The sequence below is a fragment of the Rhipicephalus sanguineus genome, chromosome 10 (assembly GCF_013339695.2).
Source record: "Rhipicephalus sanguineus isolate Rsan-2018 chromosome 10, BIME_Rsan_1.4, whole genome shotgun sequence".
Classification (NCBI taxonomy): domain Eukaryota; kingdom Metazoa; phylum Arthropoda; class Arachnida; order Ixodida; family Ixodidae; genus Rhipicephalus; species Rhipicephalus sanguineus.
The window spans coordinates 31,167,800-31,192,114 of NC_051185.1; the positions used below are offsets into that span (position 1 = coordinate 31,167,800).

At 47.3% G+C, this 24,315-nt stretch overlaps 1 protein-coding gene across 6 annotated transcripts in view; it reads right to left on the reverse strand.

Moving 5' to 3' along the window:
• LOC119371623 (beta-1,3-galactosyltransferase 1) overlaps nucleotides 1-24,315 on the reverse strand; it is a 217,578-nt gene that overhangs the window by 11,066 nt on the left and 182,197 nt on the right. For all 6 annotated transcript variants that reach the window (XM_049419642.1, XM_049419644.1, XM_049419641.1 and 3 more), the window contains exon 2: nucleotides 20,031-20,103. The gene's annotated coding sequence lies outside the window, so the exon portion shown is untranslated. The remainder of the gene's footprint in view (nucleotides 1-20,030; nucleotides 20,104-24,315) is intronic.

The window sequence follows — 24,315 nt, forward strand, 5'->3', positions numbered from 1 at the left end:
CCAGTTATGTAATTTGCATTGGGTGACGCCCGGTCCCTATTTCCCTCTCCCGTCATGCTGTATAACATACGTTGACGTGGAAGAGAGACGGGGGGGGGGGGCGAAGAACTTTACTAAGACCCCGAGGAATTGGATCATGCGCTTATGGGCTTCCTTGGTAACCAATACAAGTGCACTTGCGAGGAACCCACTACGCTATAAATCATTGTAATTTTACTGAGACCCCGAGGAAATGGATCATGCGCTTATGGGCTTCCTTGGCAACCAAGACAAGTGCACTTGCGAGGAACCCACTACGCTCTAAATCATTGTAATTTTACTGAGACCCCGAGGAAATGGATCATGCGCTTATGGGCTTCCTTGGCGACCAATACAAGTGCACTTGCGAGGAACCCACTACGCTCTAAATCATTGTAATTTTACTGAGACCCCAAGGAAATGGATCATGCGCTTATGGGCTTCCTTGGCGACCAATACAAGTGCACTTGCGAGGAACCCACTACGCTCTAAATCATTGTAATTTTACTGAGACCCCGAGGAAATGGATCATGCGCTTATGGGCTTCCTTCGCAACCAATTCAAGTGCACTTGCGAGGACACCACTACGCTATAAATCATTGTAATTTTTGAGAAGGAGGGCAGCAGGCACTGTGCCATTTTTCGGCATTCTACGGAGAGCCGTGGTACCTGCTAAACGCATGTAAGGCATTATGCGCACTTTGGTGATACTGTGCCTGATGACGACGAAGAATTATGGCAGAGCCCTTTGTAATGGGTTGGAAGCATTCAACAACCTACTCGTGGCGCAGTTCGCATTGTGTGACGCCTGGTTACAGGATTCGCGTTGTGCGACGCTTGGTGCTTATTTTACTCTTCTACCACGCTATATTGCATATGCTAATGAGGGAAACCAGATGACTCTTAAGGGCTCGTTTTCTTTGTTAGACATAATATTAATGAGAACTAACTAATTTCTAAGGCGTTATTGTCTGTTAGTTCTCATTAATAATATGCTAACGAGGTTCCTTCCCGACATGAAGCCTGTATAGGACCGTTTTGCAAAGCATTTTCAATCACCGGCATGGCTCAGAGGTTGAGTACGGCTCCCACGCAGAGGGCCCAGGTTCGAACCTCGTTCCATCCTGGAATTTTTTCGTATTTCGTTTTTTTTTCTTATTTCGAGCGATACTGGTTACGGACACCGGTGGTGGCGGCGGCGGCGGACCACTATGACGCCAAAAACGGCCGGTGAAATGATCTCATAACAGCTTTCGCTGTAAAAAGTGTGAGTTTATTCGTCCCGTGCTGTTACGTTCGCGCCGTTTGTCACCGTCAAAAAATTTTTTTATCTACGATCTGTTTAGTAACAGAGGAGCTAAAAAAGAAGGAAAGAAAAGCTACGTCATAGAAATTGACGACACAAAGGAATGGCAGAGACCATGCGACTCGTGCGACAGGAACGAAACGATAGAACACGTACAGTGTTTTTGCGATCGCTTTGTAACCGAACGCATCGTTCTTCGCAATGCGCTGAACAAACTAGACGACAGACCGTTTTCGGAAGAGAAGATCCTCGTACCGTGGCCCTACGCGTTACAGGCCAGCAAAGCGACGCGGGCATTGATACTGTTCTTAAAATCGACCGGGTTAAGCTATCGTTGGTATAGGCGTGTAATGGGCAGGCGCACACGTACCCTGACAGTTTATTCCCTCTTATTCCTTTCTTTTAATCCCTTCATCCTTTTCCCCCAGCGTAGGGTAGCGAACCAGATGTGCGTCTGGTTGATCTCCCAGCCTTTCCTTCTCCTCCTCCTAATTAGCAATTTTTTTTATTTTTCGCCTATATTTCGTTCAGTTAGAGGGGCGAGCCTCAGCCAACACTGAGGCATTACAGAGGAGAATATAGTACAGTGCATAAAACAATAACGAGGATGTTATGTAATGCTAACATTAATAACAATGTTATATGATGCTAGCGACGTGACTCTGGACATAATCGTTAAGAACACAAACTACAAATATGCTGTGAAATTGAAGATATTGTCACGTGGTCATGTCGGTGAAAAAGGCTGCCGTGAAAATACTCAACACAAAAGTATTTCTTTGTTGGCGAACTTCTGCCCAGGAACTAAAAACTCAACGTGCAAGTAACGCACGCTCTACACTGATAGCGGCGGTCACAGTCGTCGGCCGTCGGCAATCTGATCGTCGGCGGAACGCGTCGTCCTTTATACAAGAATGTTGGAATGATCCAGCTTTCTCGCTGGGGCTCGCGTTAGCTCCAGAATAAGCGTCACTATGCCATTACTTGAAACAGCTTTAAAAAAAAAACACTATATGAATGTCTTGTAGCGGGAGGGGTCTCCTTAACGAATGTAATAGTGCGTGGCAGAAGCGTAGAATCGCGCTGGGAGTCAAAACTTGTGAATTGCGAAACGAGTGGTTGCTTTGAAGGTCCACCCATAAAAAAGCGCTCAGACATATCTAATCATGATCAGCAGCTAAAGCATCAGCAAAGTGAGCAGCTGCGTAGGTTGTGGGCCCTTCGCTGATTCTCAAAAGGAATAACTATGGCGTACTAGGCACTGCGCAACTGTACTCGCAGTAGGCATTGTAGGATGGTTTGAAACGGCCAATGTTACGCGCACAGACGTTTGTTTCCTTACGGCACGATTAAGGCAAGCACTCCGAACCGAAGCCAGGCTAGCAGTTGAGAAGGCGATGCGCACAGGGTCTGATTACGCTAACGCGTTCTACTCTTGAAGGCGAAGCCAAGCGTCGTCCAAGTTGTTCTAAGAATAGTATAAAACAATCGAGAAGTTTCCAAAACGTTGTGGCGCTGAACGATGGTGACAGCTTTTCGTGGGTTAAACCCCATCATATCCAAATGAAGAACTAAGCGCGTGAGGCTATATATAAACGCAGCGACATATTCAAAAAAAGGTGGACGATTTTCTGCGACTCCAAGGCGGCACTGCAGTCTCTACTGTCGACTTTACGCCGCGGTCCGCACGAACAATTGGTATTTGAGACTGCCGAGATGTTTCACCACCTCACCGAGAAAGGACACTGCATTACATTTCAATGGCTACCAAGTCACTGTGGGATTATCGGCAATGAACGGGCCGATCAAGCTGCCCGTTCAGCCCATACAGAGGACCGCGACCTGTCGATACCTCTTTCTAGGACAGACGCTGCTCGGAAGCTCCGCATGCTCGCTCGCCAATGCACCATGTCAAATTGGAATGAGCCACATTTCATGCATGCACGACTACACACCTTTGATCCAACGTTAAGCCTTCGATTGCCATCAAGACTTCGCCGAGGTGACGCTACCGTTCTCTGTAGATTATGGCTGGGCGTCGCGTTTACCCATGCGTATGCATTTCGCATAGGGATGGCCGACACCACCGCCTGTGAACACTGCGGCGACGAAGAAACGATTCGGCATGTCCTGTGTGACTGTCCGAAGTATAGAACACAGAGATAATCTCTTTGCCATGCTCTCAACAAGATAGACGACCAGCCTCTATCAGAAGAAAGACTTTTACGCCATCGTCCGGACATAACGTCGCAGAAGAAGGCTTTACAAGCACTACTCGCCTTCCTGCGATCCACTGGCCTGTCAGAGCGCCTCTGAGCGGAACGCTCTTGTGTGTGTGTGGTTGTGACTGTTTTTTTTTGTTGTTTTTTTTCCTTATTATTTATTTTCTCTCTCTCGCTTTCAACCCCCTATTCCCCAACCCCAGTGCAGGGTAGCATACCGGATGCAAACTTCTGGTTAACCTCCCTGCCTTCCTCTGCTCTTTCTCTTCTTCTTCTTCTTCTATTCATTTCGCATAAAGGATAATAGTTCGCTATTTCGTTACTTGTATGCGTTCAGTCAACGAACACCTCCCAACCCACATCTCCATGGCACGCGTAACAATCACAGTTTAGGCAATCGGAAAGCCGCAAGGCGATACTAGTAGCAGCGCACGGCCCTTGTTATCAGTGTACGCTCTTGTTTCCTCTCTGCCGCAAGCAGTTGTTAAACTGGAACAGTACGCCTTGACACCGCTGTGTGACCGATACGGGGCTGCTGTGGAATGTTCCACGGGCCACACTGACTCTTTTGTCGCTCGAGAACAGAAGCATGGCATATGTATAACGAGAGATGGATAAACACCAACGCATCGCTTCGCGATTGCTCAAAACCTCGTCATTACGTCCTGTACTGTTTCCGCTCCGTAATGAAACAGTTGGTCAAGTGCACAATGATATCATGGTGCGTCGGAAACAAGAATGTCGGAATGCATACGAACGGCGGCGATTAAGATACACTGTGTTTGCTGAATTGCTGCACGACTCTATCTTGTACATTGCTCCATCCCGTGCTTACAGCGGCTGTATTCAGTGGCACGAACACCGAGTGACCCTTTCGTTTCTCTTACAAGCACTTCCGGTGAAACACTTACTTCCTGTTTTTGGAATACTCAGAGAAATTCTTGTAAACAAAACGCAGCTCCGCTACTGCGAGACCTGAAGAAGTGACAGCACGGGCAAAGTAAACGTAACTGGTAGCGAAGCTACCATAGAAGTTCATGCGTTCAGAAAATGGCGGCTCATCAGCTGCTCATGTTGCTTAGCGCCATCTGTGTGGGGAAGGAACACTTCGGGCGGAACAAAAAATAAAGCGGATATGACGCAATATTCCGGAAACAAGTGACGTCATTCTGGTGGCACTAGCGCGAAATCTCATCTAAAAATCGTTTTCGCAGGCCCGTGATCACTAAGAAGTCGCGCTAAGGCGAGCGGCGAGTCCTTGACGAGCACTCTTCACGTCAATGCCAGCTAAACTAATATCGACTCATGGGTAGACAGTGGTGTTTATAATAATAATTGTAGGGGTTTAACGTCTAGAACCACGGTATGATTATGAGAGACGCCGTAGTGGAGAGCTCCGGGAATTTGACCACCTGGGGTTCTTTAAAGGCCAACTCCGGCGATTTTTTGGCCATGTCAAAGTAATAGTGCTTTTATGTTCCTGAGACGCGCCTCTTACGGGCACGATAGCAGAAATACTCGGCAAATTGGAGAATAATTTTAAATAAGCAAAAAAGCGCAACACCGAAACCGAAACCCAACCGAGTGTACTGTCTACGTATGACGTAGACGTTGTTACGAACGAACCGGAAGTCGTGCAAGGCATGCCGATCACGCCGGCGCGGAGTATGAAAACTGTGACAGCCGGGACGACCAGCGAAGCGCCGGCCAAACCAACGCTGTCTGTCGCCTTGTGCACAGCAGATGCTCGCTGTAGCGGCCGAAGCGCCGAAGTTAGTGGTGCCCTCGGCTGCTTCACTTCCGCCGCCTTCCCAATACTAATGTCACAGAAGCAATGTTGCCAATAAATGTGGGAAGCCAGGAGGGCGTTTGCAGACAACCTTTAAAATTCGTTTGCAAACAATCTGCGCATGTCTCAAGCCTGTAATTTGGCATAAATGACGGAAACGCGCAAAGGAACGTACCCAGCGAATTTCATTGAGATCCATCGACCTCGAAAAATCGCCGGTGTTGGCCTTTAACGTGCACCTAAATCTATGTACACGGGACTCAAGCATTTTCGCCTCCACCGAAAATGCGGTCGCCGCGGCCGGGATTCAGTCCCGCAAACTTTGGGTCAGTAGTCAAGTACCTTGACCACTAGACCACCGTGGCGGGTGACAGTGGTGTTTAAGTGTACTTCCGTAAATGCATTTTGGTTTTACTATGAACCTTATTCTTGGAACTTTTATTCGGCGTTCGTGGCGTCTTCGCAGATGGATTAAAACAAGCAGCAGCGTACCTTTCATATATGTAGCGTTCCTTATTTGATTCGCACATACGCAGGTTCCTTGAAGTGCACATTGCTTGTGCGCTTCAGTTGTAACAAGAAGAAATGACGCCTAGTCAGCCAAAATTAGGGCACTTCAATTTTATTCAATTGTCAAATTAACGATATTTTATTACACTGCACACAATGAGCATCGTTTGCAAGTGTGGTAATAAGTACAAAAAGTGCGCGGACACAACGTGCACTATGTTTTGTTTTATGCTCCGATAAATTGCCGTTACGTTTCACGTATACAGGCATGCGAATTGTAGCGCAAAAAGTAACTTAGCGATCTGCTCACCGATAACAAGAATAACAGTAGGTCTTACATATTCACAAAGGAAAACGGGCCGCAGGAATACCGATTCTTGAAAACCCAGCGAGCACCGTACTCCGAACCGTTGCCCCGGTTTTTTATCTAGAAGACATGGGTCACCAGGCGTAGTACGCGTGTTGCTATTGCATACTTGCAGAGCGCATAGTTTCCAATGATACCGAGGCAAGCGCTCGGCGTTAAATCCGCATCGTCCTCTTGCCCGTTAGACATTGTACCCAACACATTCGCCAATGACGAAACACACCTCACAAACCCGCCCACAGCAAAAATTAAATTCTGACCCCAATAATTCAGAGAACGCGTGCAACCGCGGAAGACCAAAACGCGCTAAGGGGCGTGTCGTCACAGACGAACTTTACGAACGCGCCTTTCCATGCACCGCAAGGGCTGCACTGAATAGTAATGGCTTGCGCCTCTTTTCAGAGGGCGCAAAGAAAAATGGTTTTCGTAATAATTAAACACTATCATAAATTCTTTGCACATTGCACCTACGTAATATCGTCGGGGAAATAAATATGTTATTTGTAAAACATAAGGACTGCTTCGCCCTTGAATAAAACTTGGTTTATCGCAATTAGTATTTGTTTCCTCCGCACCTAGTCGCGCTTCGATCGCAGCACCCACAACTCCCCTTTCTGGTGTTGGTCGCAATAGGTTCTGAACAGCGTTTCGCCCGAAGCTTCGCGACCTACATGGATCGACCTCTTTACGGGCACCCAGCCGTTCCCGTTCTTAGAGATCCCACTGCTACGCTTACCAAGCCATCGATGACGTCAACGTTTGAGGTAACATGTAGGGTTTCTCCGGCACGAGTACAATATTGTTAGGGAGATGTGCAAGTTCGGTGTGCGACATGCGCGCTACTTTTTGCTGCGCTTTATCGAGTTCCTCCTTGTTACGGCAGTTGAGATACGTGTCGTCTGCAGCAAGTTCCGCCAGGTTGTTTCCCCCTTCGAATGTAGCCACGAAGGAGCCGGAGAAGCGCCGGTGGGAGGAACAATCGCGCGCTCGGCGAAACGATAGCGCCCTCTCTTGCTCGGCGTGGGTGTCAGCTGTATGTTTCCGAAGCGTTTTTCGCAATTTTAAGTGAAATATTGCGATTACTTTTTGGTTATTTCTGTTAATTATAATATTTGAGGTCTTGTTCGTTTATTTTCACCCGGTTTTGAGTATTGCTAGTTGTAGAGGAAAAGACACAGATACATTCCATTACATAGCCTTGTTTCATGCCTGTATTGACCCTTTGTTTTGAGCGTGATCATGCCACATGAGATCTAAGGATGGGCGACAAGCCGGGCCCGTAAAATGCCGCGCACTTCAAATATAATCGGAATCGGTACGAAATCGATGTTTCCGGTTCAGGTAAAGAGTTATAGTGATACATATGATTAAGAGCATAAGTTTACTTACGTAAAGACAAATTAATTGCAGGATAAATAATGAAAATTAATTCGATGAGCTTACTGAAAGTGCAGACGGTTTTCTGGTCAGATTCTGATCGTTGCACCGCCTGGCGAAGCAGGTCTAGACGACGCGTTTCTTTTAACGTGTCCTCTGAGAACCGCGTCGGCAGCGTGAGGAAACAGAGTCAATCCAAGGAATACACCATGATACACGAACACCGACGAGTGAGCGCCACATCCAGACACCTAAGGGTTGCCTTCAATTCGTTCGGTATGTATGTATGTATGTATGTATGTATGTATGTATGTATGTATGTATGTATGTATGTATGTATGTATGTATGTATGTATGTATGTATGTATGTATGTATGTATGTATGTATGTATGTATGTATGTATGTATGTATGTATGTATGTATGTATGTATGTATGTATGTATGTATGTACGTACGTATGTATGTATGTACGTACGTACGTACGCTGGCCGAAATTAACTTTAATACAGAACTATGACTAGAACATTATTCATTGTAGACGCTTCGAGCAGTATACCCGCCAGGGTGGTCTAGTGGTTACGGTGCTCGACTGCTGACCCGAAGGTCGCGGGAACGATTCCCGGCCGTGGCGGCCGCATTTCGATGGAGGCGAAATGCCTGAGGCAATGTCTGAGGCCCGTGTACTTAGGTCTGGGTGCACGTTAAGTTACCCAGGTGGTCGATATTTCAGGAGCCCTCCACTACGGTGTCCTTCATTATCATATCGTGGGTTTGGGGCGTAAAACCCCAACAGTGATATTATATAGAGCACGGCATAAAGATATACTTACGGAAAGAGTGATCGACACTGGGGTCGGCCACGTGAGCAAGGTGCCACTTTATGTGTCACATCATCTGATCACACAGGAACTAAAGGTGACATTTTCACGATTACTTCCCGTCATTTAGATTGCACCATCGGTGTCGACTGACCCAGTTAAGCACCAATAAACAGTTATCTGTACAGCACGGGGCATGCCTCCGGTCACTTCTGTGATAACCGTGGCCCGTGTGGAGACAATGTAAGGAATATTAGTGCAATGGTCCTGTGTACTACGGCAAAAGATATTGCTTTGGGAGCTTATATTAGGCGTGATTTGCAAGGCTTTCATGCTACTAATAATATTATCTAGGGCTTTACATGCCAGAACCACGATACAATTATGAGGCATGCCGTTGTGGAGGACTTCGTTATTAATATGACCATGTGAAGATCCTTAACGCGCACAGAAATATAATTACTCAGGGGTTTCTACATTGCGACCTCATTGCAGTGCGGCAGCAGTGCTTAGGCTCATAGCCAGGCCGACGGGTCGGCAAGCTTTTGATGTGGAGGGCCGAGTTGAATGAAGCCGACACGGCCAGCTTAGGGCCATCCAGAGGGCCCGCGACATGGCCGTGGAGTTTAACCTCCCCGTCCCGTCGTGGGAGTGGCCCACCGGTGTCACCCCCTAAAGGGGGTCGAGCGCCGCCTCCGGATAATAATAAAGTTCTTTGCCTGCCTGCCTGCCTGCTGCGGGAGCCGCACGGCTAATAGAAAATTGGGTGGGGAGAGGGTGTGTTGCAAGCAAAGATAAAAAGTCGATATAATGACGATATTGATATACAAAACTGGAATCGAACTTGTGTTTCTTTTCAGCACGCATGCCACAAGGCTGCGATTCATAAACATAAGTTACAAACGAAAAAAAAAAGCTCTTTCAATGCGACTTGTGGTGCCGAACATTCTAGCAAACTCGCAAATGTCTACATCAAGGTTGCCCACCGATATACGCATAAAGTCGTGCAGGTGTTCATAGTTAGGTTGGTGTGTGGGGGGGGGGGGGGGCGGTTCTGACGTCGTGCCGGGAGCCGTATGGTACTGCACTGCGGACCGCGGGCCACAGGTTGCCAACCCCTCGCCTAGCCTAACCTAACGTAACCTAGCCAAGTTAGTATTTTGTACTATTTCAGTTTTCGTTTTTCCACTCTCCTGTGTAATTTGTTCCTTTTCACTCTCCCCATCTTCCATCACAGACCACTACACACGCCCTGACTACCCGTGACGAAACTGAAGTTACCGGCAGTGTCTTCTAATTACCGGATCAGCTTACTTGAGCTCCTACTCGTACGCACCCTTACTCGTGCTTCGGTTTCGCATGCAGCGACGCAGACAGAATAAGGTTAACGCAACAAACGAGACTGGCACGAACAAACCGCAACGTATGGCGGTGGGTGGCCAATGACGTCCAGGAATTGGAAGTTCGGGAATTCAATTCCCGAGACTCCTTATGCCGGATTTGCTTCAGACAGCAATACACTGTTCAAATTACGTTGTCTTCCGCTACTCGTTGGTGGCTAACAGCTCAACCAATCAGGAACCTTACATCTTACCAGAGGTTAACACATCACTTTGTGCAGGTCTTTCACTAAATCTCACCATGTGCTCTTTTTCTCTCGCGGTCACATTTTCATTCCTTGCTTTCAGTCAAGCACATTTGTAAACTGGAACAGCTTTCCTTACATCATGTTGCAATTGTCAATTTATTACTAAGCCTTCACTGAGCTTCATGTCAGGTTCAAATAATTAAGCTCTTTCAACACCCATTTGTCATGTAATACTCTGACAAAGAAGTCTTAACAAGCTCCTCTCAACCGCAAGCGATCACTCATTGCGGAGGCTAACAGGACGAACAAAGTGCTTCAGACAAAAGCTTTCCGCGAACCAGCCTGCACGCCAAGCACCGCTCGCTATCACCAAGTAGAGGCACCAGGAAACCGCAGTGCCCCATTACAGCTTCGCGCCGGCGTGGATCCGGAGCAGTCGCAGTAATGAATAACACACTCGCCTATGTAATCCCGGGAACTTTCTCCCCCTAGTCATTTGACGCCGCGATGCGCACCCGTTCAGGCCACTTTCCCTCACGCATGTAGCCATCCCTTCATACCCTGTCACCGTTATCACTGACCCGAGAAATCGGGGTCATCGTTACCGGAGAGCGTGGCGGCGCGTCCTCGTCACCGTACAACATGCATCGGCGACGCGAGCGATCGGCGTTCTCCCAGGCGTCCGCCGCCCTCATTTCGCGGTCTCGCACGCACGTAGGCCCCAGCCTCTCTCTCTCCATTGTTTTTCCGCTCCCGTGACGCGTCCGTTTCGTCGCACCTGGCGTGCGAGCTCGCGGCTTGTGTTCGAACCCGTACGTTTCATTTCTCATTCTCCTTTCCATGACCCTTTCAGGGACGCCAGTTGGCTGTTCGGATCTCTCCCGGCGCTGTGGTCGCGTGTGTCTCTCGCAGGCTAGAGCTACCGTACAGGTAGTGAGAGTTGCGCAAAGGAATAATTACAAAAGCTAAAGGGTCCCTTACGCATTCGCCCAAGACTACTCGAAGGCGAAATCCATCTTTTTTCATTTTCTTCTGAGTAGATTGTATTTTCTTCTCAGTTTAATCTAACAGAGTAGGCGACACAGCCACTGAACTAGGTCGCAGATATTTCTTCCTCGCTCTACAGCAGTTGAACATTGACTGTAGCACTTCGATTGTCTAATACAGAATTAAGACTGTTCGACGAATGTCATACAAAGCATAGTTGCCTTACCAGACATCGGTCTCTGACGTATCGCATCATGTTGCCACCAGGCCTTGCGCTGAGCCGGCGTAATGTTAAGGCGAAAGCCTTAGATGCCTCATCAGAAGCGAAAATCGACGGCGTCGGCGTCAACACGAAAAATCATCGTGTGTTGACATCACCCTATGACCTATTAATGACGTCACAAGTCACCAGAGTAGTTACGTCACTATGACGTCGCTGTGACGTCACATAACGTGACGTCATAAGATGGTGTCATCGCATGACATCCTCACTTGGTCATAAGAGGACTGATCTCGCAGGCACTGCAAAACCACGGGAGCTGCAGAAAGCTTGCGGATGCCTGCGATCCTAGAGGCGTTGAAAAATCACTTTAGGTGCAGAGAAGTTGAAGGGGAGGGGGCGGTCAATACAATTGATTGCGAAAAGAAAGAATAAACAAAAGATTGCTTCGAGTCGTCTTAGACGAATGCATAAAGGACCGTGCGAGTTTGTTCCCTGACACTCTGCAGCACTTTGGCTAATGAAACGCGTCGTGCTTTAACCACAATAATGGGGATCAGCGGCAGCATACGAGCGCGCCGGTAAATCGACTCCCATGCTTGTAAAGCCAAAGCCAACGTAACGAAAAACGACGAAGAAAGAAACGCGAGAAAAACAATTCCGGACGGGTATAAGCGACCAGACCAGGAAAAAACGCGCCCCTGCCACGCGTTATTGGCTTTCGACCGTAGCCACGCGCTGCTTACATATACGCAGGTTCGAACGCACGCGACAAAACACACATGACTCCCATTTCCGGGGAGCCGTCTCATGCTCTTCCGTCAATTGTGCCGCGCGGCGTAGGAGTCGTCGATTTCCGGTTTCGCTGCTGCTCCTGCTGCTGCTACTGCTGCTACTGCATCGTGCGACACGACGTCCTTCGAAGAAGAGCAAAGCACTGCGCGCATGCGGATCCAAGCAAACACGCCATTACTGCCAAAATTGGCCGGACGGCGGAACCACCGACAGCGGCTGCACCCGAAGGCAATGATGCGAATCGCTCGCACGCAGGATGCTAGCGCGCGCCGGGTGTAAGCAATGCTGTCGAAGGGGATAATACGATTGCAGAGAGAGATGGCTAATGAAGATAACGGGACCTCACGTTAGGTTACGTGCCGAGTCACTCGCTCGATATCTGCGTCACATAGTGCAAATACACGTTACAGGTTGGGCAATAGTAGCGGAGAATAGGCTTATGTAATGTAGCCTTGACAAAGGCTTTTATTAGCTTAATCAGGTCTAAGGAGGGAGCGTACACATCCATATTGTGACAACTGCGGCGCTGTAGAGTCCGTACAGCACATCTTGCTCGAGTGCCCAGCATATAAAGACGAGCGACAACAATATCAAGATAACCTAGAAAAGCTGGACCAAGGCCCTTGACTCTAACACGGATGCCGGGCCCCTGGCCCTGCCCACCGAAACAGCGAAAAGCACTGAACGTCTTTTTCACATACATCGAATATATCGGTCTCCTCATCAAACTTTGATTCTTCAAACAAGAAAGTGCGTCTTTCTTTCTTTCTTTCTTTCTTTCTTTCTTTCTTTCTTTCTTTCTTTCTTTCTTTCTTTCTTTCTTTCTTTCTTTCCTTCTTTCTTTCTTTCTTTCTTTCTTCCTTTCTTTCTTTCTTTCTTTCTTGCTTTCTTTCTTTCTCTCTTTCTTTCGTTCTTTCTTTGTTACTTATTTTACATTAACTGTAGAGCTGTCCACTCATTGCTTAGGACAGCTATTGCGAGACCTGAATTTTGTTCATTTTTTTTTTACCTATCTTTCTGCCCACACTGTTCTAGGGCCTTGTTTTCTTCTCCCCCCCCCCCCCCCCCCCTCCCTTCCCTGCGGAATAGCAAGTAGACAAATACACACTGGCTGAACATTTTCTGCTTTTAATAAAGAGCTTTCTCTCTCTCTCTTGTACGGCGAATTCCTTCAAGCTCACTAAGAAAATAGGTTTGTATAACCTAGCTCTTAGAAGATCTTCCGTTAAGTTAATTAGGTGTAGGAAGGCAATGCTTTTTTTTTTTCGAGAATCAGCTAAAGACCGTGAAGTCCGGTGATCTGGCACAGCTCCATCTGACACTATACAAGAAGCACCGGCACATTGAAAAACGCGGAGTTGCGGTGCAGTCAGGCGTAAAATTTCCTTTTGATTCGATCCCTTTTCCCCAAGTAAACAACCGCTCACTTATGGGATGTTCCCTAGAACATTTGAACGCACTGTACTCGTCCCAATATATTATATAAGTTCCCTCGCGAGGAAACGCGATAGCTGGGGCGCGTGCGCGAACGCCGCCTCGCGCGTTGGATGTCACAATCAATTCACTTATACTTTTGCCCGCATGGTACAGTAACATGCTCGAACAAACAACCGTGTTCCCGGCTAACGCTAACACTGCCTGTTTACTCCGGTGGTCCCCTTCTACGCCACTACGCTGTGTAAAACGCATACAGAATCCCGCCGAGGTCTCGCCCTTGGACCCCCCAGAAGCCCAGCCATCGCTGCCGCTTGTCTTTCTGTCGTCGCACGATGGAAGGTACCGTATGTACACGTGTAATGGCTGCAAGTCCCCCCCCCCCCTCCCCCAGAGATTTGAGGTGAAAATTGCGGGTGCGGTCAGCACACGAAGACAAAGACAACCTTTTTTTAAAGGCGAAAGCCTTACATGCCTCATCAAACGCGTAAAGTGACAGTAGTAATAATTGTTGGGATTTTACGTCCCCAAACCACGATATGGTTATGCGGGACTCCGTAGCGAAGGGTTTCGAAAGTTTAGACCATCTGGTGTTTCTTAACGTGCACCTAAATCTAAGTACGCGGGCCTCCAGCATTTCGACTCTCATCGAAATGCGGCAGCCCCGGCTGGGATGTGAACCCGCGACCTTCGCGGTTCAGCAGTCGAGTGCCATAACCACTAGACATCACCGTGGCGGGTTAAACTGACCATCGGCGTCACAAATCTTCACGTCGGAAAATGGCATCACAAACGTTGGCGATCCGTGACGTCATGATGACGTCATATTGATGTTATCAGATTATAATTTTTCGCGTCACTCGTGTTGACTCCGACGCCGCGGGACGCCGACGTCGCCGGTCAATTTTCGCGTTTGATGAGGCATCTACGGCTTTCGCCTTAATAAACTTCTGGGTGGGGCCATTACACGAGTGTATGTGGTATACACGCGAAGAGTGTACACGCAGTGCACGCTCGCCGGTGCGCTCGTTCCGTTGCAGATGTGCGGGCGGCGGCGGCGGCTCGTGCCGCCACTGTTTGCCGTGCGCACACAAAAGGCCCCCGGCCGAGTAACAGCGTTGCGAGAGAGTGTGAGTATGCGCGACCGGTGTTCACGCCTGGCCGCGCTGTCTCCGGGATCGCCAGGAGACGACGTGAAACAACGACAGCAACAATAAACAAAATACGCGAAAGTAAAGCCGCTGGGGTTGGGTTGACGGACAGGTGGGAAGTGGAAGGAGAAAGGTTGCAGATTCGTGTGGGTGGGTTGATTTTGTCGCTCCTGTATACGCTGGTGTCACGGGTTAGAGTGCGCGTGGACAGTAGCTAAACGCGGCGTGCACAGGTTCTCTTGAAATTGATAACAAAGTATCCGAGTAGAATCAATTTAGGTTGCTGTCTGTCTGTGCATGTGCAGACAGCTAGCTAGAGAGAGAGAGAGCGCGCGCTTTATTAAAACAGTCACACGGCTCCTAATGCATTCGCCTAAGACGACTCGATGGCGAAAGCCTTGTACTTCTTCCTTTGCTCCTGATTCTGAGTCGATTGCTCTGATCCACCTCTACCCCGAAAGCTTTCTGCTAATGTGCCTGGATAGCCACTCTGCTATCCAGGCACGCTAGCAGAGCCTAGCATAGGCTTGTATAGTATAGTAGTAACAAAAGAGAGAAAGAATTAGAGAGAGAGAAAAAAATTAGAAAGAAAGAGGAAGCAAGCCTCGCGTCGTCTAGCGAACAAATACCGCACTACCTGGCCAAGCCGCGCATGCGCAGTAGCTAAGCCGCGCCCACCGATGAAGACATGACGCGCAACCTCCGCTCTACAGTGCATGGGCTGGCTGCGTACTCCCGAGCAAGAAGCCGCGCATCTCGAAGCTAGACGTGTCGGTCGACAGGAAGTACGAGGGGCGACGAGTCTGTGCTTGCGCGACATAGTGCGAACTTCCCGAAATTTTTAGATGCGAAGCATCTTATGGCGGAGTTCAATCCGGTGGTGGTGGTGGTGGTGTGCGGCGTGACCACCCTTACTGCGCATGCGCAATCCCTCTCCACACAACTCTTCTTCACTCCCCCTCTCCGCTTCCCCTCCCCTTTCCCCCTCTCTCCTCCTCTTTTCCGCTTTCCCCCTATCCACTTCCCCCTTTCCACTTTCCCGCTCTCCCCTGCACTTTCACTTTGCCCCTCTCCACTTCCCCTCTGAAACGCGGGCTCGACATGCCGAAACGCTGCTTCGCATCGCCTCATGGTCCCCTTTAGCGGGAGATGGTGTAAGTTTTTTTCTTAGTCGAGTCTATTGATCCCAACTCGTACTGATAAATAAATAAATAAATAAATAAATAAATAAATAAATAAATAAATAAATAAATAAGCCGTCTGAATACATAGGAAAATTGTTTATACACATCAATGTGCCGACAATAATTTTTGACGCTGTCTTCAATGATCACGGTTGCATTTCATAGCCCAGACGCTAGCATCAGATTTCACGCTGACGACAGTTGCGAAAACTTGCATGCGTGGAGCAACAGACCGAACAGAGAGCAGCGCCGTCGCCCGTGCGTCAGATGGACGTCATCGGAGCCGCTTACGGGATCATATTAAAGTCCGCATGACTGGTTCGTATAGCGTGATCTATCCGTCCTTCCCATTCCGTCCCCGCTGTATATGCGACCCGAGCTGCAGCGCCACCACTGCTTCGGGGCTGCAGCCGACAGGCCGGCAATCCGCAACGCATCCATTCGTATGCCGATCCGGATGAGCAACGGTACGTGCGGCGGCGAAACACCGGAACGATTGATTCGTATCGTGTGCGGGCCCCCGAAACCGCACTGGCAACGCGTATACCGCATCTCGGCTCTTATAACCTGCCGATGTATGGGACGAAGGTTGGTGAATATTCGATCAAGATAGGAGGACAGTTTCTTTGGTACTTGAGCCAGTGGATCCGACTGAGGGGTCGAGCAGCTTGTAGGATGTGTTTTATAGAAAGAGCCTGCTTTCTTTTTTTTTTAAGGCGAAAGCCTTAAAACGCCTCACCAAACGCGAAAAGTGACCGTCAGTGGTGTAGGAGGCGTCGGTGTGAACACGAATGATGCAAAAAAACATAATCACGTCATTAAGTCACCATACGAAATCATCGTGACGTCACAGGTCGCCGAAATTTTTGACGTCACGTCATTACGTTGTCACATTCGTCACATGACATCACCTGTCGGTCAAAAACGGGCAGATCCCGAAGGCACTGCGAAACTACGTGACGAGAAGAAAGCTTCCGATGCGTCCGATCCCGGAGGCAGTCGATAAAAAGCGGGGCAGGGGGGGGGGGGGATCGAATGAAAAGAAGAAGGCTTGCGCCTACGACTTGTCTTAGGCAAATGCATAAGTGAGCATGTGACTTTTGTGTGTGTGTAAGGGGGAGGGGGAGATGGCACAGAGCGACACGCACTGACTTAAGAAAGAGATAAAGGGAGGGAGAGACGGTAAACACGGGGCCTCTAAATATCGCAATATCGCATAATATTATTTGCGGGCAAGTTCGCAGGCGCGCACGAACACGGTCACTATCTATCTATCTATCTATCTATCTATCTATCTATCTATCTATCTATCTATCTATCTATCTATCTATCTATCTATCTATCTATCTATCTATCTATCTATCTATCTATCTATCTATCTATCTATCTATCTATCTATCTATCTATCTATCTATCTATCTATCTATCTATCTATCTATCTATCTATCTATCTATCTATCATCACAGGCCGGCAGCGCATTCGAGTAATACAGAAAACAAAAATGCAGGTAAACTGAGACTGCACGCTTATATTATCGAGTTAAGACTGTGCAAGGTACGCCTTGGACGGCGCTGGCAATGGGAGCGAAAATGTGGAATGCGTCCGGTTTCATGCTTTCCGCGGCTCGGACATTTGCGATGTCGGTTACAACACAGGCTTCGTGGCCGTTCTTCTGTGCTTTTACATTTCTTTAGTACTCCCTCATTCGTGCTTTCTATTTATCGAACATTATGTTCGGTTGCTCATTCATATCTCTTTTTTTTTCTTTTTTTGTCTTCGTGTGTATCGTTTACGAGGATGCGGATCGCACAGAACATATAGGGATATTACTTCGCCGCAGTGGAGACCAGGCCCCATGTATAGACATGCATAGGACATCTACACACAAAAAGAAAGAAAGAAAAAAAAAAGAGAAAAAGAAAGGAAAACGTTTAAAGAAGAAAACAAGGAAATGACGATAGACTGCGGCTTAGAGTTCTTCGGTTTCACGGCATGTCGTTATCATATTGCACCGGTTCCTTTTTTTTTTTTTCCTTTATCATTTTTTTTTTTTTTGGCTGGAGAATGGAAGCACCGCTTATACCGTGGCTCTATATACGATCGCTCCAGTGCCGCGGAGCGCGTATCATCTCCAAATATTTGTTGGACGGCCGTTATAGAAGAACTCCCCGCTCCCTGACTCAATTGTTTTTGCGTTTAGGAGCGCCGCGTGCCGATTCCAATACCGCCTGCGGACAATATATTGGAGTCCTTGAGCACGAATTGTTCTCCGGCGCCCTACCCGGCGGCGAGAATTATTGTGATGAAAAGACGAAACGAAAACAAAACATTTAAATTTTGTTTAAAAGCACTCTTATCTAAAATTTTGTGGAGAGATTAAATTCTCATTTCCACTAAGCTCGAGTAATTCCGTTTTTATTAAGCGTTAGTGGTGTCCGTTTCATTGGTTCATTGGTGGAACAGTTTCCTGAGGTACTGTTTTCTGGATATCAATCAATCAATCAATCAATCAATCAATCAATCAATCAATCAATCAATCAATCAATCAATCAATCAATCAATCAATCAATCAATCAATCAATCAATCAATCAATCAATCAAATATATTGCCGTTTTGATTAAAGATTAGGGGTCTCCCTGCAGCTGCTTGGGGTTATTGGCCGAACAGTATTGCAATGCAGTGGTTCCTGGAAATCAATCAATCAGATAATCATTCAATCACTTAATCATTCAATCACTCAAAGCCACCACCATGAACATGAAGTCAACATAAAAAGAGAGAGAGAAAGGTTGAGCGAAACGCAGGGGGGTTAACAGAAGAAAATTATCCGGTTTGCTACTCCGCACTGGTGAACGGGTAAGGGGGACCAAAAGGTAAGGAAAAACAAGAGAAAAGGTTGAAAGTACAAAAGAAGAAAGAAAAAACGCACGCACACTCAAGCACGGGAGTGTCCTAGTCGTTCAAAGAGGCCGGTTGACCACAGAAACTTCAGCGGCGCCAATTTGTCGCTTTGGCACGGCAAAATTGATTGCGCGGAAAGCGGCTGGTCATCGAGGCGTGCTAAGGTCGTTAAAAGCAGTTGTCTCTGGGAGCTGTAGTGAGGACATTGACAAAGGACGCGTGGAATGGTTTCCTCGCTGCCACCGTAGTCACATACAGCAATGACTTCCACTGCGATTTGGGAAGCAACATAAAATGTGCGATGCAATGCTGTAGTAGGTTTCTTTAGAATAACTTTCCGTTACCTGAAATTGCTAAACGTGCATACAGAATGGGTACATACAATCCGGCTGGTCAGAGGAACGATGACGGTGAGGGAGAAGGAGTAGTGTTACAATTATGACGAAATATGACGTCACTCGTGGGGAGCTCCTATTGCTTTCTACACCATTTCTCAGCCTCGGTTCGCAAGTTCGGATTCATAAATAGGAAAAGGTCAGCAGCATGTTACACTCTGTAACACTTGAAGTCGATAGCCTGCTGAACACTTGGTAATGCATTAAGTTACACAATCGGGGACCAGACTTTTTGCAAGACGTACCCACTGTGTGAGAGAGACGCATTGGATTACCTCGATGTTCTCAGTAAATTGCATTGTTGCTCCCCACCTGAAGAAGCTTTCTGCAACTCGCGTGGTGATGCACTCCCTTCGAGAATCGGCGCATATTTAACAAAGCGATGATATGAGATGACGTCACAATGCGGCATCACGTCATGACGCCATCATGTAAGGTTATGATGATGTTTATGATGTCACAAATTTATGCGGTCTGTAACGTCATTACGACTTCACATGGTGACGTCACAATGTGGTGTCACGCGATGAAACCATCATGTGACGTCATATGCAGTTAGAATGACGTCATAATGCCATAAATTTATCTACACGTGATGCCAGTACGACGTCACATATATATATATATATATATATATATATATATATATATATATATATATATATATATATATATATATATATATATGTATATATATATATATATGATGAAGTCCCACGTTGTGACGTCATGTGTGACGTAGGTCACGTGGGCTTTTTTCTCCACCTCATTTGCCGGTCGTCTTTCACTAATGGGGCGGCTCAATAAGACACATAAGGCTTTCGCCTTAATAAACAATATTTTATGACCACAAATCGCAATTTTATGACAGTAACAAACATAATTACGCCGCGGGTGTTTTTTATTACAAAAATGAAACAGCCAGTTAAGGAAAGAAAGAAAAAAAATGAAATGGAATCACTCACAACGACGCAACAGGGAGCGCCAGAGAGAAGAGGTGAACTTGCTTCGGCTAGGACGTCGTTCGCGTACAGTCCCCTGCAATAAAGAGTGGAACACCATGTAATGATTCACTTCAAAAGGTGCAGGTTCGAGACATTATTATTGAACGGCAGTTCGAATTAGGTGAGTACAACTGCTAACCTAACGTGTCATGGCCTGTCACTTACAGGCTAAGTGTATTTAATGTAGAAAATATAGTTTCAACGAATTTCGTTTTCATTCAAGTAGCAGGCAGGGGATAATTGATATGGAAAAATAAGACTAGCCAACATTGCAGTTCGCCAGTGTGGTGCAAGAACATCACTTTTCCCATGCACGCATATAAAGCGTAAGTATAATAATAAATTTAATTGTTGAGAAATTATTGAGGGGCGTAGCCAGAAACTTTTTCTAAGGGGGGGGGGGGGGTTCATTTCCTTTTTTTATTGACATGATGTAAGGAGATATTGGCGCACAAAGAAGGCGCTGGCTACCCTTTAGTTTTTAGAGATGTCGGACGTGGAGCATATAGACCCCCCCCCCCCCCCCTCACCCCACTTTCTCCTGGCTACGCCAATGACTTCTGGGGTTGTACGGGCCGTATTTATGCATATTTATCGCGCACGTTAGGGGGGGATTAATAACTGAAGAATGATACGTGTTACTGCATTTCGCCCCCAGCTAAATGCGGTTGCCGGGGCCGGCCACCGAACCCCCGTACTCGAGCTCAAAGTAGCGCTAACCTTAGGTGCCAACTAAGTTACCGCGGCGGGTGATGAATTTTTTTTCCCATTATGTAACCAAGCGACGATACACTTAATTTGTCGGAACAAGAATTTCGGCCGTCAAACTCGCTTCTCTAGTTGTAGTTCTTTATTTGTTTGCGTCGTGCAGTTTGGGCGGACTTCATTAAAGGTTCCGCTATCAATCAACTTGCGCCCAAAAGCAATCGCTCACAAAATATCATCGCCACTTTTATTCACCGCTTCCTCGTGAAAAGCGAGCCAGCCTGATAAAGAACGAGTGAGTTTTGTAATTGAGGGAGTCGCGAGGGCTTGGATATTTGTGACCGGTATTGACAGATATTGTCATGCCCGCATTGCCAAAAGCGGCCCATCGATAGGCCTTACGATCAGTAAAAAGAATGGACGATAGGAAGAAAGAAAAAGCCAGTGAATGCTTTAATGATAATCAAGAGCTCAGCATGTGTATAGAATGCAGTAAAACCTCTAATTAACTTAAAGGTCGAATGTTAATTTAGCGAAGTTTCAATATGACGAAATGAGTTGCCAATTTTACCGATTTCTTTCTATCGAGGTTGGAAGGGAGACTAAAGCGGAAATGTTAAATCGACGTGAATTGTTGAAATAGCGTTCCGTAAACCTCGCAGTGCTTCTTCTGTCCCAAGGAAATGCTTAGTTTGAAAGAAAATCACGTTTTGATGGTCCGCATGCCAATAGCACAATTTGTGGGGTTTGAGAAGACGCTGCGTTCATGGATCACACGGACATATTTTACGTCGTCGTGCAACCAACACGTGTACGTTTATTATTAGCGTTTACAACTACGAGCTCGCCAGCCTAATCTAACTCATAACTAGTAACACGCTGAGTAACCTTATACAATGTCAATACAATAGACAGAAAACATAGCACATACAATGCGCGCAAGCGGCATCGCCCACATCCAAATCACCACGAGGGCCCGTGCAACCGACCCGCGGAATCGTACGCACGGACCCCGCCGAGAGCCGTCGATTCACGCGCTTCGCCAAAGCCCAAAGAGAGAGCCGCCGCTGTTTAATGTGCGCCGGCCTAACCACTCTCCCGCCTGACGGCGCTGCCGGCGCCACCGCGCTAGCCCTACCCCACACGAGCACAGCGCCACCTCTCGCTCGGCGGCTGTTAACCCTAACTGCGACTAATACGCGAGACGCGCGTGCGCCACAAGGCACAAACAATTTTACGGGGTGCGAGGGCACCGCCACAAACTCAAACCGCCCGCATAAGAGAACGGCCTTGTGACGTAGCACTCGCCATTCCCGCATTGCCCGACAGACGGCGCTGCAGCGGAGCAAGAGGCTTTAACTTAGCACAGCCTGGCTACAACGGAACTTGCATCGCTCTCAAAGGTAACGTCAAGTTCTTTCAACAGCGAAGGTGTTTAGCAAATCGTTCCTCGTCCGACGAACCACAAGACTATCATCATCATAAACGGGTATGCGCCACAGAAATTGGGTAAATCCCACCACTCACCATTGGCCCACTAAGAGTGAAGAAGGCAACAGTTAGCCCAACAACAAATGGCTGCGAAGCGACAGCGGCGAGCCGAAATACTCCGAGTACGTACAACGAGAGAATACTAGGTTACGGGAAACGCAACCGCGGCGGCGAGAAGACCCCAAGCGATGGAAGGCCAACGCTAATGACGACGTGCCCGTATGTCAATGAAAGGTACGAACGCTTGGTTTCAGTGCGCGTTTCTGTCGCTGGAGCTTGGGCAACCGTGTCGTGTCTGCGACTGCCTGCGCTTTAACTTGAACCTCCCCGCTGAGTATCAACGCAGAAACAACTTCGCATCACCTAACTAAAGCCTAGAAACGACCTAGACGCGACCTATAAACAACCTGCATCACCTAGCTAAGGCCTAGAGACAACCTAAAGCAACCAGATTAGTCTTCAGAATCGTCCAGTTTCGTCCAGTCTAGCGGCTTAGTGAAAGCATTGACAATATTTGCATGAATCGGACTGAAATGTAAAGGTAAATTGTATTCCGTCTGGTAATGCAACGAAATGTTCTTTTTTGTCGTGGGTAGTCTGAGCACTTGTGATTAATTGTACCTCGGTCGTTATGAGTCATTGGGCTTCTGTTCCGGAATGTCGCACTGGTAGTGCAAATCGTGTCGTACACTTACCTTAATTTATCGATTACTAAAGCGCTGCTGTGTATAATATTGTCGTTTTAGACGTTCTTAAAGATTGACCTTTCACTTCGACATCAAATGTTATTTGCCTCTAGTGCCCTTTAACTGTATTCGTATTCGACCCCGTCAGAACGGAATGTCGCTCTTCGGACGCCGCAAACTATACGTCGAAGTGTAGACTACATGCGCAGCAGCGTTCAGGGCCGCTGGGCCGGCGCTTTTAACCATGGACGCCCGTCACACGCTTCGGTGGTCGCGGCCGACGCCCGCAGAAAACCCTTGTCTCTGTCAACAGGGCGCGAGCGGCGGTCACGTCAGCCGCTCGCCGATGTTGACGCTGCGGCGTGGCTGCCGTTTTCGTGGGCTCGCTGCCGCTGACGAGTCCCAAAGTGTTGGAACAAAACGGGTGGTAGAGGACGTAAGCTCTTTTCTATTGTGTTTGGTCACTGTCACGTGACTCACCGCAAGTTCGAGTGACAGCACCGACGCCGCTACGCTGTACGTGTACGTGGTACATGTACGGCCTGCCGCGAACTCTTCTAGGCCTCGACAAATGGGGGTGATAGATAGATAGATAGATAGATAGATAGATAGATAGATAGATAGATAGATAGATAGATAGATAGATAGATAGATAGATAGATAGATAGATAGATAGATAGATAGATAGATAGATAGATAGATAGATAGATAGATAGATAGATAGATAGCGCTTTGTGCGTGTCTGCAAATTAGGGATTGACCTAACGTGGCAAACCAACGCGCCCTAACACGCGGTCCTGTTAATAAGATATTCTGCTTTGTTATCGTCGTCGTCTTCGCTGTCGTTGTTGTTGGTGATGACAGTGATGTCACGCGTGTTCGAACCCGCGGACCTCTGGTTGGGTAAGTAGCTAAACGTGAGGCAAATTGACGGGCACACTCTATCTATCTATCTATCTATCTATCTATCTATCTATCTATCTATCTATCTATCTATCTATCTATCTATCTATCTATCTATCTATCTATCTATCTATCTATCTATCTATCTATCTATCTATCTATCTATCTATCTATCTATCTATCTATCTGTCTGTCTGTCTGTCTGTCTGTCTGTCTGTCTGTCTGTCTGTCTGTCTGTCTATCTATCTATCTATCTATCTATCTATCTATCTATCTATCTATCTATCTATCTATCTATCTATCTATCTATCTATCTATCTATATATCTATCTATCTATCTATCTATCTATCTATCTATCTATCTATCTAATGTAGTCTAATCTTAATGTCATCTGTCTTTCGGTCGTTCCGCCATAACCAGATACACTTTTAATCCTATCGGCACAAACAGGTGAAATTGG